Here is a 20,452-nt window from a genome sequence, read left to right as displayed (position 1 = left end):
GACGCGGAGAAGATCCCACCAAAATAAATAAATAAACATAAGAACAAAGTAGCGACGAGCTCCATTCCGCACACGCCCGAAAAAATGAGCAACCATTCAGGCAAAAGAGAGAGAGAGAGTATAGGGAGGTCCGGGCAACGCCACAAGTTGGAAGGAGCCAAAAACGGAACAAAGCGGGCGCAGGGAGTCCGAGCTTCGCTTTGCCTTCAAGACTAGCGCAGGAAACGGCGCCGGAGAACCGCAGGGAGGAAGGAAACCTATGAGGCAGGCCGGATTGAAGGAAATACGACGGCAGAGGCGCCGCCGTGGGACAAGCAAAGCACTTTTTGGGGGGCGGCGAGCGCACAAGAAAGAAAAAAAAATGGAAAAAGAGAGTAACAAAAGCAGCGAAAGGCAACGGTGCTGCACCGAGTGAAATGGGGGCGGCATCTTCATTTCACAAAAGGGTCCACGGGCAGTTTGCCGCGGGGAAGTCCGTATATAAGATAGCTTTTTTTTTTTTTCACTCTTTATCAGTTCAGTGCAGTGCTGGCAAAAGTGAATGCGGAGTGCTCTTACACACCCTGCAATTTATAGTCTCCAGTTGGGACAAGACCGCGCATATACGGCGCCGTGTGCGCGGCAATAGCTCGGTGTCCTGGGGGCCGACATAATTGAGCCATCTTTCTTGCACTTTATTCTCGACTGCAGGGTTGGAACGGAGCTGAAGTGGAACATCATTTACCTCGATTACAGCGAGGCGTCATAAATCCGAATTAGCCAACACGCAGAGGTCACAACGCGCATTGTTGCGCTGTGATGCGCACGTTGTGAACTGTTGACCCATATAAAGATGACGGCGTTTTAGTTTTTTGTTATTTTTCGTTAAGTAACGCTAAAGTCGTTACTGCTGCAGCTGTAAACCCTGTAGACTTCGTTGTTGCCAGCCACTGGACAGCAGCAGTGACTCTCCTGACGTCACTCGCAGAGGTGTTGGGTTAACTACGAACCCTCCTTGCACGCCTACATCTTCCATGCTGCGAACAATAAACCCAACTTGGAACAACAAGTTCGAAATGCTGCCTACAGTCGTGTTCATCTAAGCTCCGAAGGAACTCCGAGAGAGATTCCTGCTTTATTTTCGCGCCACAGAATGGTCCTGAATTCTGTAAGCATTAGCGTGCGATAGCAAAATTCAGTTACGTGAAACAAAGGGAGGAACAGAAGGCCCACACACCTACTGGAGACCTGCACTGCATTTCGCAGTTAAACGCTCGGAGAATCGGTTGAAGGAGCACTTACAGAAAATGATTGTGTGCACCCGTATAAACACTCCACAAAGCGCAATCTCGAGGAAACGCGCACTGCGGACTTGCGCATCGCCTCGACTCCCAGATTCCCACGTGGGGAAAATGGTTTGCACGTGAGCTTCTTTGAGGTTCAGCGAGGATCAGTGACGTCACGGATTCATTTGCATGCGGCAGCTCATCTTGGGCAGTGGCGCGTAGCTGGCGCGTCGTGATTGTCAGTGGAACATTTCCAGCGACCCAGTGAGCCATTGAGTGGACCATGGACAAGTACACAGAGGTGAACATACAGTGTCGCATACAAGCTTCCTAGTCCTACAATTATATCAATAAAATAAAACGAGAGACACGAAACCAGGGAACAAATGGAGTGACCAAGCAGTTCTTTTAGAAGGCAGGCGACCCTGCATGACCTGGCGGTTACGATACATGGCTCTCGCATCAGGAGGGCGCAGGTTCGATGTCTGGTGCCCGTGAACTTCGTGTCGACATGCGTGCGCAAGGTCATCCGTACGCATCCGAGGCTCTTCAGTGCTCTCGAATTAAAGCTGCATGGCGCGGTTTTCCTATGGACGGTGTTAAGAATGTTGCGGTCGCAAATTTATGAATATACAGCGTTTTCACCTGCTTCCTCCCTTTATGACAGTTCATAGATCTATAAGTCCTAACAACGCAGTGCAAAATAAAATTTCAGGTTGTTGTTAGATGGACCGTAACATTTCTTGGATGTCATTTACGTGAAAATCTATGCACTCATTTTTTGCTATGCAGTTCTAAAAGCACCTGAGCGCGGAAAGCCCCCAAAACGGTTAAGCACTCAAATCGGTTAAGCACCCAAACCGGTAAGCACCCAAACCGGTAAGCACCCATACCGGTAAGCACCCATACCGGTAAGCACCCATACCGAAAAGCACCCATACCGACAAGCACCCATACCGCCAAGCACCCATACCGACAAGCACCCATACCGACAAGCAGCCAAACCAACAAGCAGCCAAACCGACAAGCAGCCAAACCGACAAGCAGCCAAACCGATAAGCATCCAAACCGGTAAGCAGCCAAACCGGGTGAGCAGCTAAACCGGGTGAGCAGCTAAACCGGGTGAGCAGCCAATCCGGTAAGCATCCAAACCAGTAAGCAGCCAATCCGGTAGGCAGCCAAACCGGTAAGCAGCCAAACCGGTAAGCACCCAAACCGATAAGCAGCCAAACCGATAAGCAGCCAAACCGGTAAGCAGCCAGACCGGTAAGCAGCCAGACCGGTAAGCAGCCACACCGATAAGCAGCCAGACCGATAAGCAGCCAAACTGGAAAGCAGCCAAACCGGTAAGCAGCCAATCCGGTAGGTATCCAAACCGGTAAGCAGTCAAACCGGTAAGCATTTAAACCGGTAAGCAGCAGCCAAACCGGTTAGGCACCCAAACCAGGTAAACAGCCAAACCGGGTGAGCACCCAAACCGGAAAGCCACCATAACAGGGGAAGCACCAAAACCCAGAAAGCACCATACCAGGGGAAGCAACCAGAACGACCGCGGCTCGGACAAACGTGCGCACTGCGCACGATGGTGTCACGCCCACTGCGCACGATGGTGTCACGCCTCTTTTTTTTCTCAGGGGTGGATGAACAAGACGTGGAGAAGGAGGCTTGCCACCACGTTGCACTGAACTTACTATGCGCTGGCCGCGCTGACCGGCGGGCCCAGGAGTGCCGGAAATATGTAGCCGCGCCTGAGAGTCCAGGCGGAAGGGGCGCAGAGTAACATCCCGCACGAAGGCGGAGAGCAGGATGAAGGGACAAAGCGGAAACATCCCCCCGCCGCTGAGCCGAGAGGCACGTTCGAAAACAAAGCCGTCGCCTGTCTCCGTGCGTGCGAGAGAAAGGGGGAGAGCGGGGATTCGTGCGTGCCTGCTTCGTGGTAGCGAACGTCAGGGAACGGCCGCTCCTTCTACGCCGTCCTTTCTGCCGTGCGCGAGGGAACAAAATGCCGAGAGAAAGGAGTCGCAGTAGAGTTCGGCAACGGTAAGGAACGGAAGCTAAATTTTGGATGAGGCAAACGGAGTGGCAGCACGCTGATATGAGACGCGGAGGAACGGGTACGCTGCGACGAAGGAAGGATCGGATCCCGGAGAACGGAAAACAGGCGAAACTGAAATTATAACGAAACTCTTCCCTTTCCATGCGAGAAAAAAAAAAACACCGCGGAAGAAACACACGGACTTCCTTGTTATAGCTGCCCGCGTTTAGACGACGCCAAGAATACGAGCACGTCGGGGCACTTTAAATCTCTTATGCGCAGATGGTTGGTTTGGTTTTATGGGGTTTAACGTACCAAAGCGACTAAGGCTATGAGAGACGCCGTAGTGGAGGGCTCCGGAAATTTCGACCACCTGGGGTTCTTTAACGTGCACTGACATCGCACAGTACACGGGCCTCTAGAATTTCTCCTCCAAAGAAATTCTAGCCGCCGCGGCCGGGATCGAACCCGCGTCTTTTGGGTCAGCAGCCGAGCACCATAACCGCTGAGCCACCGCGGCGGCTCTTATGCGCAGAATATTGTCCTTAGTACTAATGCAAAAGCTCTGCTTTTGTATTACTGCGGCCGTGGCGGCCGTGGGTGTACTGCAGCTAAACAGGTCTCCGTCAAACAGCATCGCCGCACTACAAATGGGTGCGGGAACGGTGACTAGTAGCGAGGAACAGTTGAGGCAGTGTTATGTGCCTCCACACCTGATGTTATCCTTTGTGGACAGTGAAAAGTGTGTTGGCTTGCGCGTGGCCACGGCCGTTGTTTGGCGGAGGAAGTGCGCTTGTATCTGGGGTAGAGAGAAGAGTGCGGTCGAAGCGCAAGAACAACTCTAGTACGTTTATTGTCATGGCAGCAGCGGACGCAGCCCACAGCGAGAGAAAGCAACGTTAACACTCTGTCCCCACGACAAGATGTAGTCGCGTCAACGCTCGTCTGGCGGGGTCGCCTTGGAAATTGTCCAAAGAAGGATGTAAGTAACAAGGCTACCAGACTTGTCGCCCTAACCACCTGGGGTGCAGAATTGCTCTGCAGCAACATGCACCTCCCCCCCCCCCCCCCCCCCCCCCCCCTTTCCGGTATCACACGGCCCACCTGATTGACATTCCCGTTGAGCAAAGAGGAGAACGGGAGTCGTTACTCGTTACGATATAATACACCACGAGACACGCATCTCAGGACTGAAGGCATTGTCACTGCGTCACACTACGAGGCCCGAGGCGAAACACCACCGAAGATAACGCTCGGCTGGGTTGCTTCAGGGTGAAGTGGACACAGGGGGTCGCACGACTGCTACAAACAGTCCTGCAGAAAGTACAGTCTTTGCCAAAAGTAACCAGGCCGCACGGTTTGCTTCTCAGTCGTACACTGAAGCTATTATGCCATCCCTCAAGCTCTGAATGTCGGTATGATAAGGAGAACCCCTGCCCTCACCTCCAAAGAACTTTTTGATGCTACTTTTGGCAAAGGCTCTACATGCGCGCTCCCTCAGCAGGTATTCATTTCAAAGATTGGAAACGCGGACGCCGCCAGTCCGCTCGTTCCGATCCGCGTTCCCGCGCGCAGGTTGCTCGCGAAACAGCAGCTGGCGCGCAGCCCTTGTCAAGTTCGTGCGGCGCGCGCGCCTATCGTAGAGCGCGAGCAGATCGAGGGAAGCGCGTGTCCTCTCCATCCCCCTCTCGCAGCACGACTGCGGTCGGCCGGCCAGTCACGACGACGACAGCAGCAGGCGGCGGGCAGCTGACCGCCGCCGCGTCGGTCGGTCGGCGACGCACGATAGGGGCGCCGGCCCCGACAAGACGCGGAGGTCGACCGCGCCGGCTGGCAGACGGGGCGGCAGCTCGCCTCCCTGCCACGCTGCCGGCATACCGCGAGGTGGCGCCATTCGGGCAATCCGCGAACCCGCACTCTGCACTGGACCGACAGCAACGGTCACAGTGACCTATGAGTGAAAGCTACTACAGTCGCATACGACTCAAGAAATAAGCGCCAGATGCCCCTCAAAGGATGCCTTCCAGCCATTGGCGTGGACTGGTTCTCGTGACGTCGTGGTTAATTCCCTGACGCCTGCTACAGTCGCATACGACTCAAGAAATAAGCGCCAGATGCCCCTCAAAGGATGCCTTCCAGCCATTGGCGTGGACTGGTTCTCGTGAAGTCGTGGTAAATTCCCTGACGCCAGCTACAGTCACATACGACTCAAGAAATAAGCGGCCGATGCCCCTCAAAGGATGCCTTCCAGCCATTGGCGTGGACTGATTCTCGTGACGTCGTGGTTAATTCCTTCGCGCTTGCTACAGTCGCATAGAACTGAAGAACGAAGAGGCAGATGCTCCTCAAAGGAGCCCGTCCAGCCAATGGCGCCGACCAGCTTTCCCCCTCACCCCCCTTGGCCGATGCCTTTGAACCATGCTATAGCGTTAAATCGCAGGGGGGTGGTATATGGTTTAATCCGTTTAATCGAATTAACCGCGTCGTCATGAAAATCGGTCGACGCCATTGCTTGGAGGGTCTCCGTTCTTGAATTGTATATCGAGGGGTCGGCCTCCACAACTGTGCAGTTCTCACGAAGGTATGGCATCCGTAGTCTCAAGATCGTGGCTTCTTCCACTCCACTGCTAGCGACTTCCACTCTGCGCTGAAAGTGCGAAGGAATGCGAAATATGGAATATAGTATACAGCAGGCAGAGATTGTCGCAGCGTGCGTGCTCCAGTCGAAAGCGAGGCAAGCATGTAACACGTCTGGCTGTGCTGGAGGGCATCAGACGTGTGTTTAGTTCCAAAGCTCTGAAGAGCGGTATTGCTCGGAACCTTTTTGTCCTGAAGAGTACTATAGGAGTGGCATAAAAGCCAATCGCAGGGGCAGGCGCACTTTGAGGCCAAGTGGCCTTTACCTCTCGCGTATCGAGAAAGCGTCACCTTTTGATCTGTAAACTCCAGCGTAAAAGGGAGTCGTGATGCTCGATGCGCTCAGTCGTCAAGCAAGATGATGACTGCTGCTTGTTGCCCTTAATTGACATCATCACGCTCGTATAATTCTCTAGAAAACGGCGATCTTATTTTCCACAATTCGCTCCTGTGGGACACACCGTAAGGAAGACCTTGTTCAATACTGCGATAGCAAGGGGTATGCGTCTCCGGTGCAGGTTTTCCGTAGCATGCACTCAGTGACCTGAACACGCTCTCACACACTAAACAACCAACATCCGTCGAAAGACCACAGCGGCAAACCTGAGCACAAAGGCTGGGATCTGTTCCCACTTTCTTCAACGCCAGAAGAAAGGCGACAGCTTGATGCGCCTGATACATAGTCATGCAGCACTCTTTTAACGCTATAGGAGCCAACTCTGCGTGGAAACGACTATAGTAACCCAAACCGCGGGGTAAAAGCGAGACAAGGGAGGCCGCGTTCAGCAGGAAGGCTAATCGAAGAAACAAGAGAGAGCCTTCGCAGCGTCGAACAAAGAAAGCACCGCGCTAAAGCAGCGCGCGCAGGCCCGAATTCAATAACGCGGTGCGCGAGGGTTCGTCATTCTTAGCACGCCACACATGCGCGCCGCACTTTAATCTCGGCCGAGCGGCGATGGCGAAATTATAACCTCAAAGTGAAGGTGGATACAATTTCGCGTCCCGTGCGGCCGGTCTCAGGTGCGCGAAGCAAAAAAAGCTCGCTCGGAGAGAGGGAGGGAGCCGCCGGGAAGTAATTTTGGATCGGCCGTGTACAGTACATTGTACGTATACGCGGGCGGCAGCCATGCACCGAGGCTCTGCACACAGGCCGAATTCAGCCGGCAGGACGTGAACAGCGAAGACGGGGACGCCTTTGCCCGCCTTTGTTCGAAGCCGGCGCTGAAGGGATCGCGAGGGGACGTGATCAGAATGCCCACCTTCGCCACCGACGGAGGCGCGCAGGCATGCAAAGCTGTGCATACACGCGTAATCGGCCACAGCACACAAAGGGGTCTCGCAGCCAGCGGCTTGGAGAGCTGCTGCAGCGAAGCAAAGAAACCGAGCAGAAAGTCACGCGTATATCAATCAGATAAAACGCTAAGGCGATAACGACAGCGCGCAGCCTCAAATTGTGCAGTGCAGACATAGCATTAACAATGCACGAGTGATCTTTGTTCCTTTCAACAAGTAAGACTTATAACGCAGTCGAATCTTCGCTATGCGCCTGTTAAGCTCGGCGGGCATTTAAGAGGCGAGTTAACCAGTGCAGCCTGTTCGTTCCTTAACGAAATTAATTCACTCGATAACTGCATATTTTAAAATGGCACCGGTTGACGGTGTGAAAAGGAATCGCCGGTTAGATCAGCGCTAAAACAAGCGAAGGTTGAGCCAGAGGCTTTCATTTTTTTTTTTTTTGTTCCGCAATCTTGCGCAATCTAAAGTTACTGTTACAAATAGGACGAGGATGAAAAAACACTTCATTACTCCCAAGCATGAGTGAGCAGCATTGCACATGGGACGCATGCTCCCTGTAATGTGTTTTCAAGTTCGGTGTAGATGTGAAAATAAATCTGCTTCTTTTTGAGAGCAACAACTAAGTGCTTCTTTCACATTATTCGTACCATTTCGTATACTGATGACGATTATGGATTTTTATGGCGCAAAGGGCTTCTTTGGCCAAACAGCGCCGTGGCACAAGGAGTTTTTCGACTACTCAAGGTGGGGTGAAAGACCAATTTTCCAACCATTTCACCCCTTATAAGCCGAGCACCACCTTTCCGTATACTGCCCTACCCAGTTCACTGAAACCTAAGCAGTACACGAACGTCGAACGCAAAACGGAACACAAAGCGACCACAAATACGGAAACCAAAAATAACAATGAAGGAAAAAATTCAGGAGGCACTGTGGCTCTCTAAAGTGCTGCATGGGCGAAAGCCTTTCCTGGCTCATTGTTTGGCATTGCCTGCGAGACTGTTTGTGCTGCACTAGTGCTTTATTTGACTACACACTTTGACTGCCGACTTTGACTGCTTCTTTAGCACGACTCTCCCTCTGCTTCTATGAGTTCGGTTTTATCCATGGCTCTGTTCGCAGTAATGAGGTATGTAATGTCGTCACCCACGGACGCCTTACGCCCTCTGTCGGAGCGGACGACTATTTTTTACTAGTTGTCGTCTGCTCCAAAAGGGAGCGTCAGGCATACGTGGGTGACCTCATTGATGCGAATCCGCGCACTCTGACGTCATGACCATTTCGACCAACCGAAAAGCGTGACACCTCTGCTGACAACCTTCTGTCGATAACCTTCTGTCGACAACGATGAGGTATTAAAGGCTTTCGCCTTAAAAGCGAAACACAAATACAGTAGAAACATAACGAAGCTGTTCGATCGGGAGTGGCACCGTATAGGGCCTGTCGAGAACCCGTTCCATATGGCGCCGACGCCGCCGTGCGCTCGTCAAGCCCGCGATGAGTCTGGCGGAGAAGCAGCGCGCGACGAAGGCCTGCCGCGCGCACACGGTCGACGAGCGCGACAACGCGGAATGCGCGAGGCTCGCAATCATCATTACACGGGTATGACGCGCGGCGCCTTTTATTTCCGCGAGAAAGACCTTCGGCGCAGCGCGACGCGGAGTCGCGTAACCCGCGCGGCCGACGAAGCAGGAAAAAAAGAAAACCTCGGATTCCGCGCGTTCCTACATACACCCACATGCACGTATACGTGGGCCGCCAGCACGCGGAATGTTTTAAGGTATGCATACGCGTCATCTGTTGAATCGCCGCCGGTTAAGGACAGCTGGGCTTTGACTACAGATTGAATCATGCATTCTGAACGCGAGGTACGAGGTAGTGAGGTCGGGGTTAGCGTGAGAGCTCCGACAGTGCGTCTGCGGAGGTCCACTCGGAGAGCAACGGGGGAGAGCTCTTTCAACTGCGTACATGGTCAATGGGTCACGGGCGCCACAGGATGCCACACACTACTGCTCGACAACTTTTCCCGAGCACGCACGCCACTGCGGGCAAGCGTGACGGCGTCGACACAGAGACAGTGCTCGGGCAGTACTCGTCACCGACGATGGGATGACTGCGAAGTGCCGCTACAACCATAAAGCCAATCTCGCCGCCCGCATATCACTCACCACCGGTGTGCGGTACTTGGATGCGCATTAGCGCGCCGAATCGATGCTCGAAGAGCACGGAGGGTCACCCGCTGCATGGGGCGCTCACCGCGAAGAAGCCGCGGTAGCCGCGAGTTTCGTGATCGGATCACGACACCGCGTGATTATGCGGCTGCAAGTCACGACGCTGCCAGCACCCGACACCCGAGCGGTGGCGCTAATTACCCCGACTCCCGCGTCGCACGGCAGCGAGGCGTGTGAACAAGGTCTAAGTGCCCGCGCGAGACACGTGCGGGAAGCTCCCAGGGCTCGCTCGCGGTACGCCCGAGAGGAGGAGGGGGAGGAGGAAAAATGTTATTAAACAGAATTGGCCACTATACCTTGGCCAATCCCCCATGTGGGTATGTGTCATCATAAAGAGGATGAAGAAGAGAAGAAGCGGAGTAGCCCGCGCTTGGGTGGAGTCTCCACTGGCTTGAGCTGCCCTGCGGCCCTGTTGTATGAGGGCCTATTGGTCCTCCAAGTTATCGCTGGTCAGCAGCGCCTCCCACCGCTCAAGAGGAGAGTTTGGCGTCTGTAGATTGTTCGGTTTGGCCCCATCCCCACGAGAACCATTACGGCTTCATGGACATAGCCCCACACCACCCGAGAACCGTTACGGCTGCATGTAACATAGCGCTCCTGTTATCGCACTCAATGTCTGGTTATGCTCCCTAATTTGCCCATTTTCTTTCTGCACCCTCTTTTCTGCTCTGCACGTAGATCGGCCATGCGACAAGCAGCGCCTTTACGAAAGCTTCTGGAGTCAGACCTTCGGTGCCGGACCATCGGTCTTTGGTAGTACAGCACTAACCACCCTGCAGCGCCCCATGTCTGCGAGATTGCACCATGACGAAGAATGTAGCGCCAAAAACTCTGCTCACTCTGTGGGCGTTCGCGCAATCTATCGGCATCGACCGACGAACGTAAATAGCCCCTCCACTTCCACACCTTCTTTCGAGCAAGGCCGGAGAGCCACCCTTCCCAAATAGATTCCTTAATCCATTTCTCGACTCGTATCAGAGTCGCCTTATCAGTGCTTCCCTCTCTCTCTATCTCGAAGATAAAGATAGATATGAACCTACCCTGTGGAACAATAAGCACGAAGTGGCCTACCTAACTTTCTGCGTATATACATCAGGGGGCGGCAGAAAGTTAGGTGGGCGGATGAGATTAAGAAGTTTTACGGGGATAGGGTGGCCGCAGCTGCCAAAGGACAGGGTTAATTGGAGAGACATGGGAGAGGCATTTGCCCTGCAGTGGGCATAGTCAGGCTGATGATGATGATGACAAGGAATCGCAGCAGGGATCACCATATATATTACGCTAAACGAATCAACGCTGCAACTGCAGCTGTCTACGTAGTCCAAACCTTCTCGTCTCATCTCCAAATGCAGCTAAATTTTCGAATAAAGGTGTTGTACCCAAAGCGGCCATCCATCTGTGGAAAATAAATTTGATTTCAATTGATTCGATTTGCATCGGTTCAATATGGAAGACTGCTGCCTTCTCGGTGTCAGCTAACCGAGCCAGGCAGAACGCCTATATTCCCAGCAGGAACGTTGCACAGCTCTGACCGTAAATGAACAGAACTCCGGCGACGCGAGTAGCCCACAGGTCACAACGATCGAACCAGCAACAGTTCACAAAACGCCGGACGGAAATAAACCAAAGCGCCGTTCGGACGAAACTGAACGCCATCCCATTGAAAGGGCCCGGCAGTGCGTGCACGACCGAAAGGCACTCGCAGGAGGCGGTTAACCTCTGAAAAGGTGCACACAACAGGACGGACACGAACGCGCAGGTGTGACCGATCCCGTTATGGTCGCCTTCCGCGGAACGGCACGCTCTGCGAACGCCGCGCTCGCTAGTTGTGTGCAGCACAGTGGAAGCTGCAGCTGCGGGCTCGTCCATTCAAAGTAAAGGGAAGAATTCGAGTAACGTCACGCCGCCGCAACAACTGCGACTTTGTTCTTGAAACCTCTGTACACCTTCCTGTCTTGTCGAGTAAATTTTCGAAGGCTCCAATTCAGTTCCAGGGGCGCCTCCGCTAAAAAAAAAGCAAATAAAAACCGACCACCATAATAATCCTGCCTGGTTTATAACTACGTAACCAAACGGCTCAAGAAAACGGGGCAAGGCGAGGCCCAAAAAGGAAAAGCGAAGATGAGGATGTGGGAGACGGAGAGAGAGGCACAGGACACCGCCTTTGTTCTCCGCGCTATGCCCTTCCTATACGAGCGTCCGTGGGGCTGTCCCCACGCAGGAGCACGCTTTACTGCTCTCCGCAGCAGGTGCGCCCTTGCACGCTCCCTCCTGCGGCACTGGTGGGCGGAATTAGCTGCGCAGTGCGTAGCGGTGCGGCTCGGTGACGTCATATATGTGCCTCAGACGAGAAAGCCTCACAGCCTCAACGAGCCACACGCGGAAGTCCACTCATCACTACAGGTTGTGGTATACGTGCACAGATGCACGCTTCTTGGAGTGAAATACCACCGCAACGAAGTCAACATTCGCTACGACGAAAGAATACCGGTTTCCTTACGAGCGTAACAGGTGCGTAGTTGCGGATGTGAAGCGTCTATAACGAACCTGTTGGAACAAAATAGGGTGCCAGGTCTGGAAATTTCTATCCATCATAACATGTGGCTCAGGAAACAAAGAGATCGGTACATATACTACACAGAGCACGCTCTCCCGGCAGCCTCTTTACAAATCTTAGTAAATACAGCGCGCCAGTTCAGTGGCCACTGCGGGCGCCCCGGTAGCATACGCTTGACGCAGGTGCGAAGGAAACAGATTCAGCGCAGAGCTCATAATTCGATCTATTACCACCTCCTGATCGCATATTTTTCGGTCACGGTGTCTCCATATGTGCAGCCCATATGGAGACACATACGGAGTTTCGGTGTGTACAGAGGGGGTCCATGTTCTGCGAATGGCAAGAGGTTACATTCGGCACCCTTTGCGACAAACCACTCAGAACCACCTGAAGACATTGCATGCGGAATGACCGCAGAAATGGTTCTTAAGATGGACGCCTCTGCGTTCAGCGGCATGCAGCTCCGCTATTCCTCCGGTGAGTGGGAGGTTTCGCTTGCTTGTTTCGCAAGCATGCACGCTTTAAAGGGGCTAAAAACGCTTTGCTCACACTACGACTACATGATTCAAAAAGAATACATATTAAATAACTTCGAAGCTCAACACCTCACCTTAGGCGTCTTTGTAGACTTTAGCACAGCATTCGATACACTGAATCACGAAACTCTGTTTAAAAAACTCGACCATTACGGTATACGTGGCCACGCCCTCTGTCTCATTCAATCGTATTTCAGTGCTCGTTGCCAGTATGTTGCTTTAAATGACTGCTCTTCGGACTTGTTAGCAATCACAAACGGCGTGCCCCAGGGCAGCCTTCTGGGGCCACTTCTATTCAACATATATATTAATTACGTATGCAACATCAGTCTGTTTTTGTCCTCACCTGACATCAAAAAACTAACAAACACTGCATAAATACAGTTTTGTCATCATTATCTGACTGCTGATCTTTGAACTCATTAAAAAATAAAGAAACTAAAAACTAAAGCTTTATTGTTCCATCCGAAGGGGCAGCATATAGGCAGTGTGCCACCACTCTATTTCGACAACGCTCCCATTGAGTACGTGGAAACCTTCACATTACTCGGAGTGGTATTTACTGCTACTCCGAAAAGCAAATGTTGAGCCGCGATTTAGAGACACGAGGACTCGGCAGAAATTCGTTGGACTACACCAATGTTGAACCGAGGGACGTCACTGCTATAGATAGCAGCCGCCAAGCCGGATCGCGCACCTCACACCCGCGTCGCAGTCCATGGATGTCCTCCTTTCCTGGGCGTCGACAAGTTGCAACTGACCTGATCGGCGCGAAGAACACGGATGTATGACAATAGATGCTACGAAAACCTCTGATGCCAATTGCGCGGCTTTTCGAGTCAGGACGGTTTGTTGGTGGTGCTATTGTCTAAACGAATGAATCGTGTCGGCAGTGCACCTGCTCAAAATGAAAACAAACTGTCGTAGTTGAGAAGACAGATCAGCAGATTGGCTGTTACGGCGTCGATGTGACAGCGGGCCGCGGAAAGATCGATAAGCCCACCCGCGCCGATTTCTTCGTTGTGCGTATACAGCGCAGGAAAGTGAAGGAAGACGAAGCAGCCAAGACAAATTGCAGCACACAAAATGTCTACTGAGGCGCGCACTCGATTATGCGAGGCACACAAGGCTTCTATAGCTCAAAGCGGAAACCATATAGTGCCATTTCTATCGCCATAATTGCGACGTGCGCAGTGCACCTCTGGCGTTAAAGGGCAAATGCAGAAGTTTTAGAAATCGACGAGGTGAAATTGTTCGAAGGTATGAAACTTGCAGGTAAAGCATGCGAAGTGCTTTTGGGATAGCATTTTTTTTTTGCATTTTGCATTTTGACCAATGAGCGCGATGTGAACCAACAAACGCCTGATTAGTCTCTAGCACGCATGAGAGAACTCAAGTCCAACTTTCGCGTCCACAGGTATGTATACGGTCTGAAACTATACAGGCCAATAAGAAATCTATGTGCTTTGGTTGGTGTTCGCGTGTCCTAGGGACCTTTGACCCCGACAGTGCGTTGAAATCGCAGCTTAAAAGTCTGTTTCGTATGATACGATTGTGGACGCAGCGCGGCGCGATTTCCGACATTTTGCTACAGAATGGAGCAGCAACGGACTTCCAACGAATTAGTCGCACTGGCGCACCGTCGACCGGCACGATCGCTGAGAACGGCACAGCCGTCAACCAAAAGAATTTCAGGGACGGCTGGCTGCTCGTAGTTGGGTATCTGCTAACAAGCGCAAAAAACTCTTAAATGTTTGACTGAATAGAATAATGCGCGACAGGCAAATACAATTAGTCACGATTATAAAATAAACGCACAATATGATGTCTGTCATTTACATTCGCCAAAACATTTCTTGCCAATGAAAGGTCCCCCACGCTACACCGGCTATGTCCTTATAGCATGAATACAATAGCGGCTGCGACTGGAGTCGCAACGAGAATGCGACTGGCGCACGCACTTCTCTATATATGTCGCTCACGCACACACATGCATCCACACGCATGGACACACACACGCCACGTTTTGCTGGTACCATCAAGAGAGAATTCGAAGACATTTGGAAAAATCTCTCAACGTCCAAATAAAAGCAACTTAATCCCGTTTCGTACTTAGGACGCTCAGGAACCGCTGCTGCGGACAGATTTACGCGGATTAATGGTTCAAGCAGCTCTCACGTTTATCGCGTCCCAAAAAGGAAAGAAGAGGATGAAAGAATTGAGCGACAGTTTTGCTGCGCAAAACGGCACAGATAGTTTTTTTTTTTTTTTTAACACCACATCTCCGCGGCTTTTATATCCCTGCGCGCTATAGACGGGTACGCCCTATAGGGGAAACGTACACGCTTCTCCAGCTGCGGTGGACCAAGTGATAACACGCTGGGACAGAGCTCCGTCCCGGACGAGCGCCTAATGATGCGCCCGGAGCGGGAACGAATTATTTTCGGCAGCGCCGCATATGGCTCGCTATAGCCGCGAATGATTCAGCGTCGGTCGTCGTTCCGCCCGCGTCATTACGGGCTGCGCTTTGGGAGGAGCGAATGTGCGCTTAACTCGTGACGCACTGTACAGTCAAAGTCGCTACGAAGGCGATCGCTGCCTTTTCGGCCGAATAAGAGCAATGAAATTTTCCGGCTGTAACGGTCATTTACGCTCCAATATAAATGGTAGCGGTGCAGGGTAGAGGAACTGCAGGCGATCACCGAATCTCTCAGCCTCGTTGCAAAAGAAAATAAATTGCAATAGAGCACTCTGATTTGGGTGTGTTAAACCTGAAGTAATCACCTTCAAATCGCGTCGCATTGCACACAGTGCGGTAAAAATCAGACTTGGCAGATTTTCGGAGAGGAAAAGGGGTTATACCACGGAGTCTCACCGTGATAGTTGAACCAAATCGCCGCGTTTTAGAAATCCTTTCTTCTCTTCTTCTATACATGAGCCTCATCAGACTCTTCGAATACTTTAGCAGAATAAGGGCTTCACCGCAACCAAGCCAGTCGTGCAAACTCTGCTGGAAGCAAGAACTCGATGTAGTTGCGAAAAAAATTCGCGCCATGCATTTCTGGGAAGACAAGGAGATCGGTTTGGTTGGGGTTTAACGTCCCAAAACAACTCAGGCTATGAGGGACGCCGTAGTGAATGGCTCCGGAAATTTCGACCACCTGGGGTTCTTTAACGTGCACCGACATCGCACAGTACACGGGCCTCTTGCATTTCGCCTTGATCGAAATTCGGCCGCTGCGGCCGGAATCGGTTTGGTTTGGTTTGTGGGGTTTAACGTCCCAAAGCGACTAAGGCTATGAGAGACGCCGTAGTGGAGGGCTCCAGAAATTTCGACCACCTGGGGTTCTTTAACGTGCACTGACATCGCACAGTACACGGGCCTCTAGAATTTCTCCTCCAAAGAAATTCTAGCCGCCGCGGCCGGGATCGAACCCGCGTCTTTCGGGACAGCAGCCGAGCACCATAACCGCTGAGCCACCGCGGCGGCGCGGCCGGAATCGAACCCGCGTCTTGCGGGTCAGCAGCCGAGCACCATAACCACTGCAGCCACCGCGGCGAAGACAAGGAGAGATTTTCGCTTTCTTCTTTCTTTCTCCTCCTCTTCCTCTCTCTCTCTCCCCCCCTCCCTCCATCCCTCATATTTTGCACTCCTTTACAATAGACGCGAACGATAGAACACTACACAGCCAGAAGGTTGACCGTAACCATTGCAGCAAAGAGGCTATGTAATTTTTTGAAGAACCAAGTTGCGCTATAAAAAAGACAGCCACAGGAAAAAGCCAAGGAGACAGAAAGAGCGCAAACTATCAACTATCGCTCTTTCTGTCTCCTTGGCTTTTTCCTGTGGCTGTCTTTTTTATAGCGCAACTTGGTTCTTCAAAGCAATGCACCAACTCGCCCCACAAGAAGTTCTTCTAGGCTATGTAAGCAGAGCTGTCAGAAAAAAAAAAAAAAATCGCACAAGTCACGTCGAAAAAAAAAAAAGAAAAGTTTAACTAAACAGGCGGGCGTCCAGTAAGTCCTAACGCAGCGTGACAAGGGTGGTCACGCGCTCGGGTTAGTTATGGAACGCGAATGCATGCAGCGAGGGACAGAATGCAGTGGGGGTTCGGTCACGAAGCCACAGCTTGCACTCGTTGCCAGCTTTTTCCTTCCTCCATGACAAGTAACCGTGCAACGTATAGTACTCCAAACAAAGAACTGAATGCATCGGGAAAAGAGACTGTGTGAGTGCATGCGTGTGTATGTGCGTGAGAGGGGGGGGGGGGGGGGGGGGAGAGACAAATGAAAGACTGAGACAGAGCAGCGAACGATGTTATGAATCGGAGAAACGAACGAGAGAGCAAAAAGCAATGGGAGGTCCGTGTGTTCTCTCTGCGTAAACGAAAAAAAAAAGAAAAAAAAAACAGCTTTCGGGTCATGGAGGTACAACGATAGAAACGACATGACGAGAAACAGGCAAACTGAAAGAAGAAAAAAAATCGATGACGACAACGATGATAAAGCAATCGGACAGGATACCAGGCCGCGGAAACGACAGCTGTGCGGGAGGAAAAGGGGGGGGGGGGGGGGGGGGGGGGGCATAGACGGCAAATAAAAATAAAAGAGAAAGACGCAAAAAAAGACGTGCGAAATACACGCCACTGATATCTGAGGCAAGAGCCAGCTGCGCGAATGGAGATGTACTATACCTACGGAAAACTAACGAAGCACGCGTAACCGACTGCGCTCCCTGCAAGACGGAACGAATGCGTAAATATAGGAGAGGAAGGAGCGCACAATAGACAACGCGGCTGCAGGCGATGAGTGAATATCTCCGGCTGCTCATTCATATTTCGAGAAGTGGCGCCCGGTCCAGGCGTCTGCGTCAAAACGTTCCGTTCACATATATGATAATGCAGGAGATAAGAGACGTATGCACGTGTAGGCCCGTTTCTCGTTCGACGGTTCGAGGGAACGGGGCTCAGGGTAAAGCTTCTTTTAGCTTTCGTGGGAAAGGTACGAAATGCTCGAATCCGAGGGTGTTAACGAAGAGAACGGTTGGAAAAGAATCGAGCTGCTCATCGATGACGCAGCAGGAAGGAATAACAGTGGTGTGATTGGCTGAAGCCATTTTGGAGCAGCTTTTTGGAGCAGCCAAAAGGGAATTTTGGAGCAGGGAAACAAGCTTTTGGAGCAGCTCAAGGCTCATTGCCAAGTGAAAAAATTGACTTTGCGAGAAGTAAAATAGTAAAATAAGGAGGAAACCTTTGGGAACAAAAAGGTGCTGTTCAACAGGATGTTAGGAGCATTTCGATGCGAGCAAAATGCAAAAACACCCGTGTACTCAGATTTAGGTGCATATTAAAGAACCCCAGGTGGTCCAATTCTGGAGTCCCCCACTACGGCGTGCCTCATAATCAGATCGTTGTTTTGGCAATAATTTAATTAAATTAGAGGCAATTGTGAAACATATGTTAGCCCAAATAACTAATTTTAGAACTTCAGTGTCATGTAATCTTTTATGCGACCAAGTTTAGATCAGCCCTGTGTTATAGCCGCCAAGCCCCTATAGGACAGCAGTTATAAATGGACAACAAGGTATTCACTGGAACTTTTATTTAAAAATGACTAGAATGCAGATCACAAGCTTACAGAAAAACAATGAAAAAACACTATCAACGTTTCGAACTGAATAATAATTATGTACACGACAGCACAACTTTTCGGCTTCTTGGCCTATCAAAAAGCAGTGGACCTATTCTGTGCCTTTTTTCTGTGAGCAACATCATTCAGTCTTTAACTGAAAAATACTGCCTAGTTGGCTGCTTTAGCTGACATTTTGTCAACAGCAGCTGAAAGCCTTGTTTTCCCTTCAGCAAGCAAGGCCTGCCCACTTGTTGTGCTGCAGCCTTCCAAGCACGTCATTGTCCGGTAGTTCGACTTGCCCTACACGCGAAATGTGCAATGGCGATGAAGATCGATGTCGACGTGAGGTATGACGTCGCTCGCAATTGTGGGGCGCATGGACGTTTCAACCTGGAGATATTAGTTTCGCTTTCGGAATGTGAAAATACGCGTTTGGCGCAGCTTTGGCGCAGAATAACAAAAATGTAGCAGGATGTAGCAGGTTTTGCCTTTTGGCGCACATCGGCGCAATTGGCGCAGCTATCACATCACTGGAATAAGTATTCCTCCCAAAGGTCTTCATACCTTTGCATACCTTTCTCGCCTGAAAATAATCCCAAATTCACTGCATTAATTCATTACCTTAATGCAGCCGGTGCAACGGGAAAATAGGAAAATGGTAAGTGCACGGTTAAAGGGCGAGAATTCAAGGTAGAACGACAATGAGTTGATGACATTCTCGCTGAAATTATCACGCAAAAAAAAAAGAGTGAGCCGGCTCGTTCTATACTGTAGAAGATGAACTCCGAGGTTTAACGTCACAAAGCGACTTCGGCTATGAGAGACTCCGCAGCGGAGGGCTCCGGATAATTTCTACCATCTGGGGATCTTTAACGTCCACTGACACCGCGTAGTACACGGGCCTTTAGCATTTCGCCTCCACCGAAATGCAGCCGCCGCGGCGGGGATCGAACTCTCGTCTTTCGGGACAGCAGCCAAGCACCATAACCACTAAGCCACCGTGGCGGTTTTTTTCTTTATTGCATGGAAGAACATCCGTAGAAAGGAGGAAAACTTGTAAAACTTCAATCAGACTGGATCGCGTCTCAAGTTGCCGGGCTGCTTAATAGGAGCCCGCCATTGCCCTAACTCAACACTGCATCCCCATCAAAACATCAAAATTCAGGGAGGCACACACATGCATCTAGGCACGGCAGCCAGCTTGGAGGTTCTTCGCGTGCAGCATATACACTCCTCACCAAAGCACACTGTTCTCGAAACACAGATTTGGACGATCTTGGTGGCTCGGCATGTCTGTCCATCATACGGCTTTTCCAGACTGAAAGCCACCGTGGCGGCCTCTCTACATAGTATTCCGAACGGCATAAATGAAGACATTCATTTCTTCCATTCGGAATTCTCTATACCACCTCGTTTACCGTGAACGGGAACACGAGAGTGCTTGACCTCGTGCATCATCAGTACATTCTAACGGGGGCTGCGAGCAACCAGCGCATACGCGCAGTGCCTGTCTGCACACCGGCAGGTGCAAGACGGCTGACCGCGGCGTCACGACGATAGGTCGATGCCATTAGTTGGAGGGCCTCCTTTCAAAGGCATTTTCCGCTTCGTTCTTGAGTTGTATCCGACTTTCGTAAAAGGGCACTTTCACATTTCACCACCATCGAAGTGCAGGACGCCGCTGCCGGGGACATTCAAACGGTCATTTAACAACGGGCAAACGTCAGACAAGAAGCACACTGATCCGTTTCTTCCCAAGTTACCACAGTCGGAACCAACTCGAGAAGAAGGTGATGACACCCGACAAAGTAGGCCCTCCAATGAGTAGCGTCGAGTATACTGTTATGACGTCACGGTCAACCACCTGGCAACACTGTTTTCGCGTCTGCTCGCTTTCCTTAGACGGACTAACGAGGCCTACCCACGGCATCTTGGCAATGCTTTGACCGGTTTGTCACATGGCTGACGTCGCTACTGTCGATGGCGTCGGCAACCACGTGACCTTGGTTTCTTGGGAGACACCACCGCGGATTCCATGTCGCTGATGACATCTGTCACGGCAAACCTTTTCGAGCCTTGAGGAAGAGAACGGCCACCCTCATCGCCGTCATAAGCCTCTAGCGCTCCGGAGAACTAACAGGAGCCCATGAGCACGGCAGGGTGTCGCTTCCGAGCCACAACGTGTGGATAGTAATGCATCCCCAGGGTTGCAAATCCCCTGAACGTAAGATTTCTGGTCCTGCCTCTTCTGATATACAGGACTT

General features: G+C 51.5%; 1 protein-coding gene across 4 annotated transcripts in view; it reads right to left on the bottom strand.

The window, feature by feature from the left end:
• Positions 1-20,452, bottom strand: part of LOC149358740 (uncharacterized) — a 441,725-nt gene that overhangs the window by 401,769 nt on the left and 19,504 nt on the right. Inside the window, exon 1 of one of the 4 annotated variants that reach the window (XM_089570916.1) lies at positions 2,957-3,499. The exons of the other annotated variants lie outside the window; for them this stretch is intronic. The gene's annotated coding sequence lies outside the window, so the exon portion shown is untranslated. Of the gene's footprint in view, positions 1-2,956; positions 3,500-20,452 lie in introns of those variants that run through there. 4 annotated transcript variants of the gene reach the window in all.

Source organism: Amblyomma mixtum, chromosome 2 (genome assembly GCF_055824585.1).
Source record: "Amblyomma mixtum isolate Tamu chromosome 2, ASM5582458v1, whole genome shotgun sequence".
Lineage (NCBI taxonomy): Eukaryota > Metazoa > Arthropoda > Arachnida > Ixodida > Ixodidae > Amblyomma > Amblyomma mixtum.
This window is presented reverse-complemented; position numbering and strand designations above follow the sequence as displayed.